Here is a 13847-nt window from a genome sequence, read left to right as displayed (position 1 = left end):
CCTCACTTTTGGCATTCGTGGCCCTCCACTTGAAGCCAGAGAAATTGTCCACAAATTTAAATAGTTTTCTACAATATCAAAATAAAAGTAATTAAATAGAAATGAAAAACAAGACATGTAGCCAGTCCTAGTTGCTGTGCACACACTGTCTTTTGCTGCATCTGCCATTGAATAGCTAACATATAGTGGGTCACTTAACCTACCCCAACCAAAGGCAACAAGCCAGTGACGATGATGCCCATGGCTTTGAAATAATGATATCATTCACCGTTCTTAATGACATCAAAATCATAAACCCGTGCACTTCATTTTATTTACTCTTGCACATCTTGGGCCAGTAATGTGTATCTTCTGCTTGGGCCACAATTCCTTTAGGCTTGAGTTCATATTTGGGCCATAGCATTCTTTAGTTGGACTAACATGTACCCAAGAGAAAACAAGAGCAAGGACAGTCAAGGATGAGGTTTGAGGCTTTGAGATTTGAGCTACAACATAAATCTGTTGTTAGACTAAGCCCAAACCCTAATAATGATCCATAACTTGTCTATAATCAATATCATCAGCGGACTTCCTTCAACTGAATTTATCATAGTACGAAGGTACAAGGCCGGGGCTAGGTCTTAGCTTCTCATTTTATAAATGCATGACATTGTAGTTGGGGAAGTTAACAAATGCCCAAGGGGATTGGTTTAGGAAATATTTTTAGAAACTTTTTATGGAAAAAAAACTAAACAATTATTATTATTATTTTTGACAACTTTTTATATTTCCCACGAAAAGGATATCAAAACTTTTCTAAAATAACACATTAGCTTATGAATGGCTAGTTCGCTGGTCAAATAAGTGATCACCATTCTGTGTGTATGTAAAGTTGGACATACTTTGAAAGCTCAGGGAAAAAATGTAGAATTTGTAGCAAATACCTAGTGTCATACTCAAGAAGCTGCTTCCATATCTTTCTCCAATGATCTCATTTGTTGTTAAGTTGTAAATTAGTTATCACCCCTTTAAAAGGCATCAACCCCCTTTCGAAATTCTTCACACCCTTCCGCTCTCAAATACAATCCCTTTCTATTGCCATGTAGGACTAAAGCAGCACACAACTCACAAAAGACTTGTATCTCTATTGGATCATTCCAATCGGCATGACCCTCTCTCATTTCAACCATCTTGGCTACAAGTAAATTTGTCAAATAAATTCTATACTCAGAAGTATCCTTTCCCAGATTTATGCTTAAAAAATTATAAATATAAAACACAAACACCTTCCCGGCTATGGACTATAACACCTTCTAATTAGAAACCCATAGATGCAATGTTTTTTCAGTTATGCACATTCATTTAAAAAATGCTTGTGGGGTGTTGGGGGCAAGGACTGGGGTTCAAGTTTTCAGGAGGGAGCTTCACTCGCATATATACTTAGATTAGGCTAGAGTAAAAATTCTATCTTGTAAAAAATAAAATGACAATTAACATTGTGTAGATAAAGACATGCAGCAAAAAAGTGTAACAAGTTAAGAAAGTCATAAAACACTGTAAATGTTAAGATCATCCTAAAGAGTTACCTATTGTGGAGACTACTGCTGCTGTGTGGATTATGAAGCTGTTACTGCTGCTGTGTGGAGCTGTTATTGCTACTTTAGACTAGTGGAGTTGTTGCTGATGTAGTTACTTGAGTATAACTGTGTTGTAATTGAGTCATTGTAATCATAATTTTGATTAGTAGAGGTTGAGCCAAGTGGATATGTATTAAGACCTAAATTATATTAATTTTACTGTAGAACATCTATTAGTTGATATATTTGGTATTTTATTGTTTTCATGTGACTAATTAATCAATTAATATATTTTTAAATTTTTAGAGAGAAACCAAAAAAAATAACAGTGTTGTGCTATAAACTCTTGCAAACGCATCATAGGTCAAAAAATAATAATCATAATGAAAACCATAAACAGTGCAAATTTATGGCTAATCAGCCTATAAAAAAAAAAAAAAAAAAAAAAAAAAAACTCATGACTCATGAGATGGCAAACTAGTCACAAAGACTCTCACAAAATTAAAGCTTTTGGATTAGAAATTCAGTGCAAATTTAATGAAACCACAACGAGGATCACAAATCGGTACCTTCTGTACTGGTTGAAGTAAATTAGCAGAGAAGTTGTCATCAATTATCAATAAGCATGGAATTAACACATAACACAAAATCCCGCATCTTATATAAGTAATTCATTTCGCACGTTACCCTTTATTATAACAAAAGGAATGATTTATTGAGTAAGAGAACATAAAGGCAGGTACCACTGAATTGTGGCTTCATACAACCAGAAGATTCATAGTACTTTCAATCTATGATATGCACCTGCACTATATCTTCCAAGCATCCTTCAATTATATTTGATCAGCCACCTCATAATGTGTATGATTAGAGTTGTAAATCTAATTCGACATATATCTTATGCATACTATGATATTTGATTATCATAAAGGAAATCAGAAAAAAAAAAATGATATTAGGGGTACCATGGACTCTACTGCAATTAAATTACAAATTGAAGAAATCTTAATAAATAGGAAACATCCTATTCAAAAAGTGTTGAATCCTAACTCCTAATAATATTAAACCATTGATGTCCTTAATTAAATATAATCATAATCACACACATCAACTTAAAAAAGAAAAAAGAAGAAAAAGAAGAAGAAGATGAAGAGACCAAAACAGCCTAAAAATCCCTAGCTATACATGCACACAACAATACTTCTAAATTACTGCTACTTATGAACGATGTGAACTCCAACAATACTGTGAACAACATTTTTTCCCTTTGAATCTATTTATGTCACACCGACTGCTTAGACTTTCTAAAAATTCAGTTTGAAAACCTATGATTTGAGATGTGATATCTATTTATGTCACACCGACTGCCGTCAAGACTTGTACTGATATATCACATGCCACAGAAAAAATGTATAATTTTATCTGTTTGTAATTTATAAATGACATATTTATCCACGAAATTAATAAAATAAATTTGATTTACATTTTTTTTAAAAGAATTGAACTAGCTTCTTTATTTATAGATTGTAACCATAAGTTGTTAAAATTTGGATCATAATAATTTGCATATGATATAGCTTGAACTCAATTCTATATATATTTTAATTTTTTTAACAATTTAGGTATGTGTTTATAGGGTCCTCTCTTTTGTCAATTATTTTCATTCATCGCAATTTAAGGTTGATACATTTATTTAATGAGGTGTTTTTTTGTTGATAAATTCAATAGTTTACAAGAAGTAAGGGAAAATTTAGACTTTTAATGTCTAAAAATACCAAGACGCCGTGGTGGTGGAGCCAGGATTTTTTGTTTTGAGGGGGCCAAATTGTGGTACTCAAATATTGGACAAGAGTCAAGATAAATCACCACACGCATGCATAATTTATACAATTCTATTAAAATTATTTATATACATGTATTATAATTTATGTATGTAGAAAATTACAACCAACCAAACATACATTATGGTCATGGTACATATTGTAATGCTTTTTGCTAATTGATGATTCAATGCCTTTCGTTGACGTATGTTTGTCATAAAAAAAATGCCTTTTGTTGATCATTCCAAAATATATAATATATATATTTTTTTTTTTCTTTAGTAACAATTGATATTAACATAACGAAATTTAATGAAAATTTGATATTTGTAGTTTTGCACTAAAAACAACGAAAAATGCACATTGTGATGATAATACGACCAAAATGGACCAAATAAGACTGAATGAACTGAGTACGACCAAAATAGACCGCATAAGACCGAATAGAATATAATGGACCGATTAGGACAAAATAGACCAAATATGACCGAAATGGACAGAATAGGACATAATAGGAGCAAGATGGACCGAATAAGACCGAGTGGACTGAGTAGGACCGAATGGACCAAGTATGACTAAAATGGACCGAATAAGTCGTAATGGACCTATTAGGACCAAAGTGGACTGAATAGGACCGAAATAGACCAAATGAATCGAGTATGACCAAATGGACTGAATGGACCGAAAAGACCGAGTTGGACAGAATGGACCGAGTAGACCAAAATAGACTGAATAGGACCGAACAGATCAAATAGGACCAAATAAAACCGAATGGACAGCACAGGACCAAAATGTACCGAAGTGGATTGAATAGGACTGAATAAGATCAAAGTAGACATAATGGACCAAATAGGACAGAAATGAAGCGAATTGGAGCAAAGTGGACAGGAGAACAAAAGTGTATTGAATAGGACCGAATAAGGCCAAAGTGGGCAGAATGGACCGATTAGGATTAAAATGAACCAAGTAAGACCAAAGTGGATAGAATAGACCGAATAGAACAGAAATGGATTGAATGGACCGAAGTAGATGGAATAAGACCAAGGTGGACAAAACCGACCGAATATGACTGAATAGAACTGAAGTGGACCAAATATTAAAAGTGGACTGATATGACCGAATATGACCAAAGTGGACCAAATGGACCAAGGTGTACTGAGTAAGACCCAAATTTTTTTTTAAAAATTTATAAATATTAATATTTTAGACACCTAAATTACTTTTTATATGTATTTCCTAAGAAATTTAAAAATTACTATCAAAGAGTTTGAATTTTATTTCATTTTTTTTATACATATGCTATATATATATATCCGCGCGTGTGTGTGCGCGCGCGCGTTATGTGCATGACTTCAGTGCAATATAATAAAATGTAAAAAGTTAATCTATAGCTTACTTATTTAATATTTTGAAACTAAACGTTTGAAAAAAAGAACCACTTAACTTTGTCAATAGTCTTCTATGTAAAATTTTAGTTCTATAGTAAATTTGTTAGGAAAAAAAAAAAGATTTCTATCAACATAATTTTGTGAATGTCTCAACCTTCATATGACGAAATATTTTATCAACACTTCTAAAATGTTTGAATCTGCAAAGATGCCCTTAGAAATTAGAGAGAGAGAGAGAGAGAGAGAGAGAGAGAGAGAGAGAAAAGCTAGTAATAATCAATAATTGCATCAACCAATAACAAATTTAATAGATTTTATTGGAAATATTCACCAATAAATCATAAAGAAGTACCATTAGGAGATTTTGGGTGATATTCATCACAACCTAAACAGATTATATTTTTAATCATTTTCTAAAACAATTCTATTTTATACATTAAAAACCATTTGTTATTTGTCTATATATATATATATATAAATCATTATATTACATTGCTTAGCACCATTTTCAATATTTTGTTGCTAAAATAAGCAAGATATACATTAGATACACTTTGAGTTATGTATGACATTAGAATAATATGAAAAAAAAAAAAAAAAAAAACTCATTTACATAAATATAGGAGGGACCCCCTCTGCTAATGAGTATAATAATTGTGAGTCAAAAGATATATTCTATTTATTTTAAAGCCGTTGAAAAAATTCTCAAGTTTTTTTTATTATTTGTATTGGAAAAAATGTTTCACCATTCACCAAACTCTCTATCCTTAATATTTGTTTTCAGTTTCTTTTTTTTTTTTTTTTTTTGTTTTTGTGAGAAGAATTCAAATGCTTCGGAAGTGGGGAAAAAAAAAGTAAGAAGAAAGAATAGGTTTAGTGAACATTTTATTGATGTTCAAACTTAAAGCAGCAATGGTTTTTTTTTTTAATTTTACCAAGAAGATATAAGAATCGTCACCCCCAAAATATCATGATATCAATAGTACTATATCAAAAGCAAGTACACATTATTTATTCATAAAGGTTATTGTGGGGGGCAGAAACTCAAGCATATATATTGAGCTCAAAGCCCTATATGAAGGTTACTGTATGTTCGAAGAGGCTAAAATTATTGAGGAGTATTCCGCATGAAAGAAAGATACTTGGGAGTGAAGAAGATCTGTCCGAAGAGAGCACCAGCGTTCCGAAGAGATCATTCTCCTTGGATGTAAAGATTCTTGGTCAAATAAATATTTGGTGGGTTCGAATGAGCTTACTAATGACTTTAGCAATCTGGATAAGCTTTGGACATGCTTGGAGATAAGAAGAATGGAGAAATATCTAAAAGGAAAAGCTGCCACCACCACATTAAATGCACTGCATCCGCTTTTCTGGCCGCATTAATGTAGAGAAGACCCCTGAACAGTGTCAATCCAGCTACCACTACTCACAGAAAGTTAAGGAAGAAATCTGATGTGACACATGCTCAAGTGGACACTTAGATGAAGAACAGGTGGATGATGAAGATAATGAGGGAGGATGCTATATAAAGAAAGAGCTTCTAGAGAAAGAGGGGAGAGACTTTTTGGAAAGTTGTATGAATTTTTCATTGAATTATATTCCTCTTCGGACATCAAATTGAAAGACTGTGCAGTGCATAGTTAACTATTACTTAGTCCACAATCAGCCTAGTTCTTTCGCCTATTCTCTACAAATTCATTGTTCTGGGTTCATTGGGCTCATAATCCAAACCTTTTGGGCTTGGGCCACAAAAAATATACCCTACAGTTATCTATTTCAAAAGGAATTTGGACCATTATTGTTAAACTATATATATATATATATATGATAATGTACACAGAAATGTATATATAGGAAACATAGTTAGACAAATAGTATGATAAAATCCAGGATATATATGGCCTGCTTGGCATAGTACCCTTACGTATTAATTGTCAAAAAAAAAAATGATAATGTGAGGATTATTTATATGGAGTTTGGACTATTAAGATTCATAGGCCGATATTCAATTTTTTCACACAATAATAGGTCATCATAATATAAATATTCAATGGATTAAAAAACCTATTATATGAGAGAAAACAAAGTGAAAGTTATATCATAATTTTTTCATAGTAAGAGTGACTTTTTCTGGTTTTTATATAATATTTATTTTCCTTCAATGTAACTTAATAATAAGCATTTTGATATACTAATTAGCAAATTGGAAGATGTCTTCTAGAAAAGAGTGGTGAGATTTTTACAGAAAAATTATATATAGATGACATATTTATTAAGTTAATTTTTTTTAAGTACGGAAAAATTACATTATGAAATAAGAGATAAAGGTGTATGTGCATAAAAATAAAAAGTATACAACAATAATATATAATGAAAAAAAAAAATCATATTGACATCAGAATTGTGATTTCAGCATATAAACATACAAGTTTCTGTTGGTGGTCTCTTCACTCCCATAAATACTGCATTAAAAATTATAATTATATATATATATATATATATATGACCGCTTCAATTTCATGTCTTGATTTAAAAGAGAGGAAGAGTTCAACAACATACATTTGCAAAATCTTCTGCATATTCTCCTCACGACAGAATGAAAAGCCTTTTGAGTCTTCCGAGCGTGTGACTATGTGAGAGAGACAACATTTAAGATTTAACTTCAACCCCGGGTAGGGGTTGTTGCCTTGTTGGTGAGATTTTTATTTATTATTTTTTTTAATGTTATTTTGATACTTTCTATGTTATTATTCTAAGAACCTGTTTATATCACTTTATTAGGTTATATTTACAGTATTTTAAAATATCACATATTTTACCACCATGCATTTTTTGTACGATGATCACTCTACAAGTATAAGTAATTGTAGGGTGTGGATGTGAGTGGCTAGGGACAGAGTTCAAGTTTCCAAAGGAAACTTGACACACATATACACTAAGATTAAGCTAGAGTAAAATTTATATCTTGTATAAAAAAATATATATCATATATTTTAAATCATAGTTACATTTTTCACGCAATTAATAAAATAAATTTGACTTTATTATTATTATTTTTTTTGAAGAATTGAATTAGCATCTTTAATTTATAGATTGTAATCATAAGTTGTTAAAATTTGGATCATAATAATTTGCATGTGATATAACTTGAACTCAATTTTTTATATATTTTTCTTCTAAAAAAATTTTATATATTTTAAAATTTTTTACAAGTTAGGCATGTATTTATAGGGTCCTCAATTTTGTCAATTATTTTCATTCATCTCAATAAGGTTGATGCATTTATTTAATTAGTGTTTTTTTTTTTTTGGATGAACTCAATAGTTTACAACAAGCAATGGATGATTTGAATTTTAGATGTCTCAGTTGAAAACACATAAAAGTAACAATTGCTATTAACATAACGAAATTTTATGAAAATTTTATATTTGCACTTAAAACTAGGAAAAATATACATTGTGATGATAATACACAGAACGCTTATATTTTTGGCAAGGAAATCCTACATCCTTGTGTATGAGAAAAGTGTGTATGATACAGTCACTCCAAGCAATCTATTTATTTGGGACTCCATTTCGTTTTACTTATTGCCCAACTTTTTTTGTTCATTTGGTTTCGTACAACTCTTTAAAAAATTATTGTATTTTTATACTGTTTCTATATTAAACAGAATAAATCCTACACTTTCTTTCAATATAATAAATCCTGTATTAACCGTACACAAAATTAAGCTCATCCTTAAAAAAAGATGGGTAAGATCCATGTTAGTTTTTGCTAGATAAGCATCTATATTGATGAGAAGGAAAACATCTAAGTTGGCCCAGTCCATCTCCAAGAATAAAGATAAAGATCCAAGCAAAAATAATGGCAATATAGACAAACAACATGCTGTTTGTTTACCATCTTTGTCTTTAATCTTCTTTTTTTGTACTACTTTAACAAATTTCCAAAAAGGTTTACTAATGAGTAATGCATTTGAAAGTGAGACTTGTAGGTAGGAATAGCAATTTTACTCCATCCTGCTTAACCCACCCCTCCTTGCTTCGCCCTGCGCAAGTAAAGTAGGACGGGATGGGGCAAAATTTTAAACCCGCACCACGAGGCGGGGCATTGATGGGTTTTGAAATGTTAGATTTTGAAATGTCCAAACCTGTCAATCTATCATGGAAACAATAGGAAATAGAATTAATTCCAGCAAGCTAAGGTCACAATTATATTAAGGGATAGTTACACTTTACCCACCTGTGGTTTGCCTCTAATTTGACTTGCCTACCTGTGGTTTCAATTTTGACACTTTACCCACCTGTGGTTCAATCCGTTCCTGTTCCGTAACCCACCTCCCTGTCTGCCGTTACTCTAACACGTTTTCTTTCAAAATCAAAACACAAAACAGATCAAACACGTTTGCCTTAATATTATCTTTTGGTTTAAATCCTGGTGAGGAGGAAGAAGGAGACACAATGTTCATCTGTTCAGCTGAATCAAATACTGATTCAGTATGAACTATGAACTTCACTAAACTTGAAAAAAGAAAAATAATAAACCCATGCACCCATATCAAAATTTTGGCATATCATGATCTCATCTTCAAAACAAAACAACAATGGGAGTAAATTTCAAGGTAAAAAAAAAAAAATCAAATGAACAAAAGCAAAAGACTGAGAAAACAAAATTTTCTAACAAACCTCCAGGAGCAACTTTCAGCCAACTCAAAGAAGCCAAGAATCCCTCAAAGATTTCTCTTTTACTCCACACCAAACCAAGCAAGTCAATATTTAAAATCACTAGTGAACTTTCAACAACGCAGGAGAGGTTTCTTCTTCAGAAACTTTCAATTAAGCAAAAAATTTGTCTTTTGTTTGTGTATAACTAGAAGGTTCAAAGTCTTTTTGTTGCAGTTTTCTTGTTCTTATATAAAAGTAAAAAGAATGGCCAATCCACTACCAATGTTCTCAGAAAGCAGCTTCTTTTTTAATAAGCAAGCAAGAATATATTTTTCTTTTAATCTAGTCCCCTCCATCACCCCTTTCCTCTCCGGTCACCACCTCTGCCTTCCTCAAACTCCAATTGCCACCCCTCACTCCAACTCAAAGAAAAAAAAAGTTTCCAAACTCCAAATCAAAGAGATCTACTCTAAAGGGCTTTACATCTGCTCTAAAAGAAAACTTCTTCATTTTCTGAATTTGAGATCTGAGATTTTAGTGCAAAGCGTTTTTGAGATTTGTGGGTTGTGTTGCAATTTAGTCTATTTGGTTTTCGTGGATTTTGATCTTTTGAACTCTATTAGTCTCTCTCAGATCTACTCTCTTTCTTATGGTTGTGGGTTTACTTTTCTTCTTTTTCTTGCCAGCCAGAAGCCGACTACTGCACCAACAAAATTGGCTGCTGATGGGGTTGGAAATTCAACCCTGTGGTGTGCGGCAGTTGGGATTTAAAACAACTGACCCTTACAGTGTGGCTCAAATCTTTTCCTAAAATTAGCCTCACCAAACTGTGTTCACTCCCTATGCATCGGCTATCTTTTTTAAAAATAAGCACATTAAAATCAGCCTCACCAAACTGTAACATTGGTAGTGAACACTCCTTTGTCGGGTTGGGGTCGCCGATTAAGGCCGTGGGAGTGGCACTGGGGTTTCAAGCTTTTCAGATTTAGGGATTTTTCAGATTGGGTTATGTGGGTCAGTGGGTGTGAGCCTTTGAGGATAAATTTGTCTCACCAAAACTTTTTAGTCCATGCGTTTATAAGTTTAAAAATAAATTAGTTTGGTCAGTGTCAAATGCCAGATGAACATTGTGTCTCCTTCTTCCTTGGTTTGCTTGCACGATCAAAACCCAGGAGATGAACCCATAACCAAAATCACATAAAAATGTTCTTAAGCAATCAAAAACCCTAATTTTTTATCTGTTTTGTGTTTTGATTTTGAAAGAAAACGTGTTTGGGTAACAGCAGACAGGGAGGTGGGTTACGGAGCAGTAATGGATTGAACCTCGGGTGGGTAAAGTGTCAAAATTGAAACCACGGATAGACAAGTCAAATTAGAGGCAAACTACAAGTGACTAAAGTGTAATTACCCCTTATATTATTATATAACAAAAAAATTGTAAAAGGTACATGAATTTCAATCATTTAGTAGACAGAATAACTGGATATTAAAACCTAGCCCTAGGCAATCATAATATGTGCATACGATCTTGTGTAGGACATGAAAACACAACAATGAGACATGACATCTGCATCTGTACTTTCTTCTGAAACCATTTGCCTATATAGAGCTAGTAAATGAGGTTTGAAAGAACTGATTTGAAGAACATATAGAATATAATTCCTTTTCTTCAATATTGGTAGTGTATATTAGATTTATTTTTATTTTTTAATGTTTCACATGAGTAGAACCACTTACAAAACCGAATCACCAATTAAAGAAATTGCTTGCTATTTCTCCTATTTTTTTACATTTTAGTCTTGTACTAGAAGCAAGCAATGCAAAATGAATCAAACAAACACGTGTAAGAAGTACAAGAAACACATGTTAACTTGTCACTAGACTCAAACTCGGGCACCATTTTGAAAGTTCCATTGAATTAAATAAAAAAGAGGAAAATCAATGAACGGAAAAAACAATGATGAATCTTAAAAAGCATTCAAAAAAAACAAAGGACCAGATAGACATATAATATTGAACTCTTGTTTAATTGTACAGTAAACTAGTTACGTATGTTATAGCATATCAAAAAGAAAAAGGAAATACCAGTTCACCAGCAAATATGGCTGTAAATCCATCAGCTATTTGACCTGAAAGCATAACTGTAGCAGCATCCCAACGAAATGATACGACAATGTCAAAAAAATAATTATAGGTGATGAATGATTCATTTATACCAGTTAAACAGAACTCAATGCAGCAACACAAAAAACTTTATTCAAGAACAATTTTAATGAAAGCGTAAGGAAATCAAGGAGTTCTTGGTAGTGTTGTTAGTGTGTGCTAAAATCAAGGAGTTCTTGCTGACTCACCATATCCCAAAACTAAAATCACATCATGCTGCAAAGAATAAGAGTTTGGGTCTGTTTAAATATCACCAGATTTACTTTTCCCGAATAACATATAAAACTTGAACCTGATGAATCCCTTATTACCAAATTCAATATTATCCAGGATAAACATCACTTTCCTTCCATGCATCGTTCTTTTTCAACACAATGTGAAGAAAATTTCAACAGAAAACATCTATAACAACTGTAATGTGATTTTATAAATTGCTGGCCAGGTAATAAGACATATACCTTGGAGATAGTCCAATATCTGTCAGAACGATAAGAGGTAAGTGAACCAACAGGCAGCAGTGATATCATTGAGCATGTGACCCATGCCATAATAAATGATGGACTGTCTTCCAAGGGGCTTAGTGAACGAATCATCATCATCATCTTCAATACTATTTCCCATCATGATACTTTTTTAACAAATGGGAACCTGCAAAATATGAACTGAAGCTTGAGAGAACAGGCATAAATAGCAATTTAGCAGAATAATCATGTTGGAGTATTTTTACTAAAAAATGATTAATTTTATTCAAATTTTGAATAAATGATCATTCACGTCAACTATAGTAATAATATATATTCATGAATTACTTGTCATTTGACTTTCTCATATACGTTGGCGGGCTTAGCTACTTACTCTGTGTTAGTGATGCGTTTCTATTGTTCAGCCTTAACTCATTGCTTTTAACCATTACCTTAATTGGCTGAAGTTAATGTCTTAAAACAAATTTGACCACTAAGCAAATTATGATATTTCCGTTTATATAATGCAATGTTTTACCGGATCCATATAATGTTTATAGCATTTAAATGTCCAGCTGCCTAAAGGAAATATTAAAAAAAAAAAAAAAGTACGTTTTTTAAGCAAGCAAATAATGTTGGTATTTGTTAAGACTTCTTTCTTATTAGAGATCTCACTAGTATAAGCAATAATAAGAGAAACTATCTCTAAAGTTTATTTCATTAATAATTATTTAATTAGTAATTTCATTTTGCGTGACTTTCAAGAGATCTCAAGTAATATCCCTCCTTTATTTCTAACAAATCAGAACTAGGTTTAGTGATGATTATACTTTGTCATCCATGAAATGAGGTTATGTGAATTTTACCACAGCCAGCGAAGTTCTTAAACGCCCTAAATATTTCCAAACATAGTTGTTGCTAAGCCAAGTTGAAGGTAACATTCCAACATACAAGGATAGCAGACTCAAGAGGTAATGAAAGTATACATGCTTGCAGACCCAAGGAGTCCCCTACCCTTTAAGCATAGTTGTGCTGAAGTGAGGACTACATTGGAATTGGTGAAGTAAGTTCTATAGTTTGGATTTCTTTCATACTTGATATAGACATTTCAGTGTTAGGATCTCAAATCATTCACTAATTTAAATGGAACTTCTTAAAAATTATCTCATTTTCAATACACTTGGGAAATTTTGGGATTTTGGCTTAATTTTTTATTAGAATCATCATTGTCAAACTCAAATCAATAAGCTTGGATCGAATTAGAAGAATACAAATGTTCTTTATTTAATGCTTTGTTAGCAAAATTATCTGTTATGAAGCATAAATATTCAGAGGAAGATTTGTAAACTGTAAGGTTGTCATATTGCCGTATCAAGTCCTAGAAGGCTGGTTGTTTATCATGTCATAATACTTTGATTCACAAATCTAAATGGTTTCCATCAACCATGAGGACAATGCCTTTACTTTTATTGATAAGAAAATTCAACAATAAGGACAATGCTTCACTTATCTTAAAATGTCACAGAAGTGCAATGGACTCATAAACAACTTGAAATGAAGAAAAGATTAATAGCACAGGATATTAGATCATACCATCATCAAAGCATTTGCGACACCAATAAATATTGATATTATGTACATGAAAGCACTCATGCTTCTAGGTAAGAAAACAATTGCTGCACCAGAAAATATCCAAATAATGCCACCAACAGAGTAGTAGGCCTTCAGGCATTGGCCAGTCCATGCAATCTCCTGAAAAGGTCAGATATCAATAAATAAAGAATTTGTAGAAAAC

This window comes from Quercus suber, unplaced genomic scaffold, assembly GCF_002906115.3.
Source record: "Quercus suber isolate HL8 unplaced genomic scaffold, Cork oak 2.0 scaffold_1212, whole genome shotgun sequence".
In the NCBI taxonomy this organism is placed as follows: Eukaryota; Viridiplantae; Streptophyta; class Magnoliopsida; order Fagales; family Fagaceae; genus Quercus; species Quercus suber.
The sequence above is the reverse complement of the archived record's forward strand: the minus strand, read 5'-3'. Positions refer to the sequence as shown.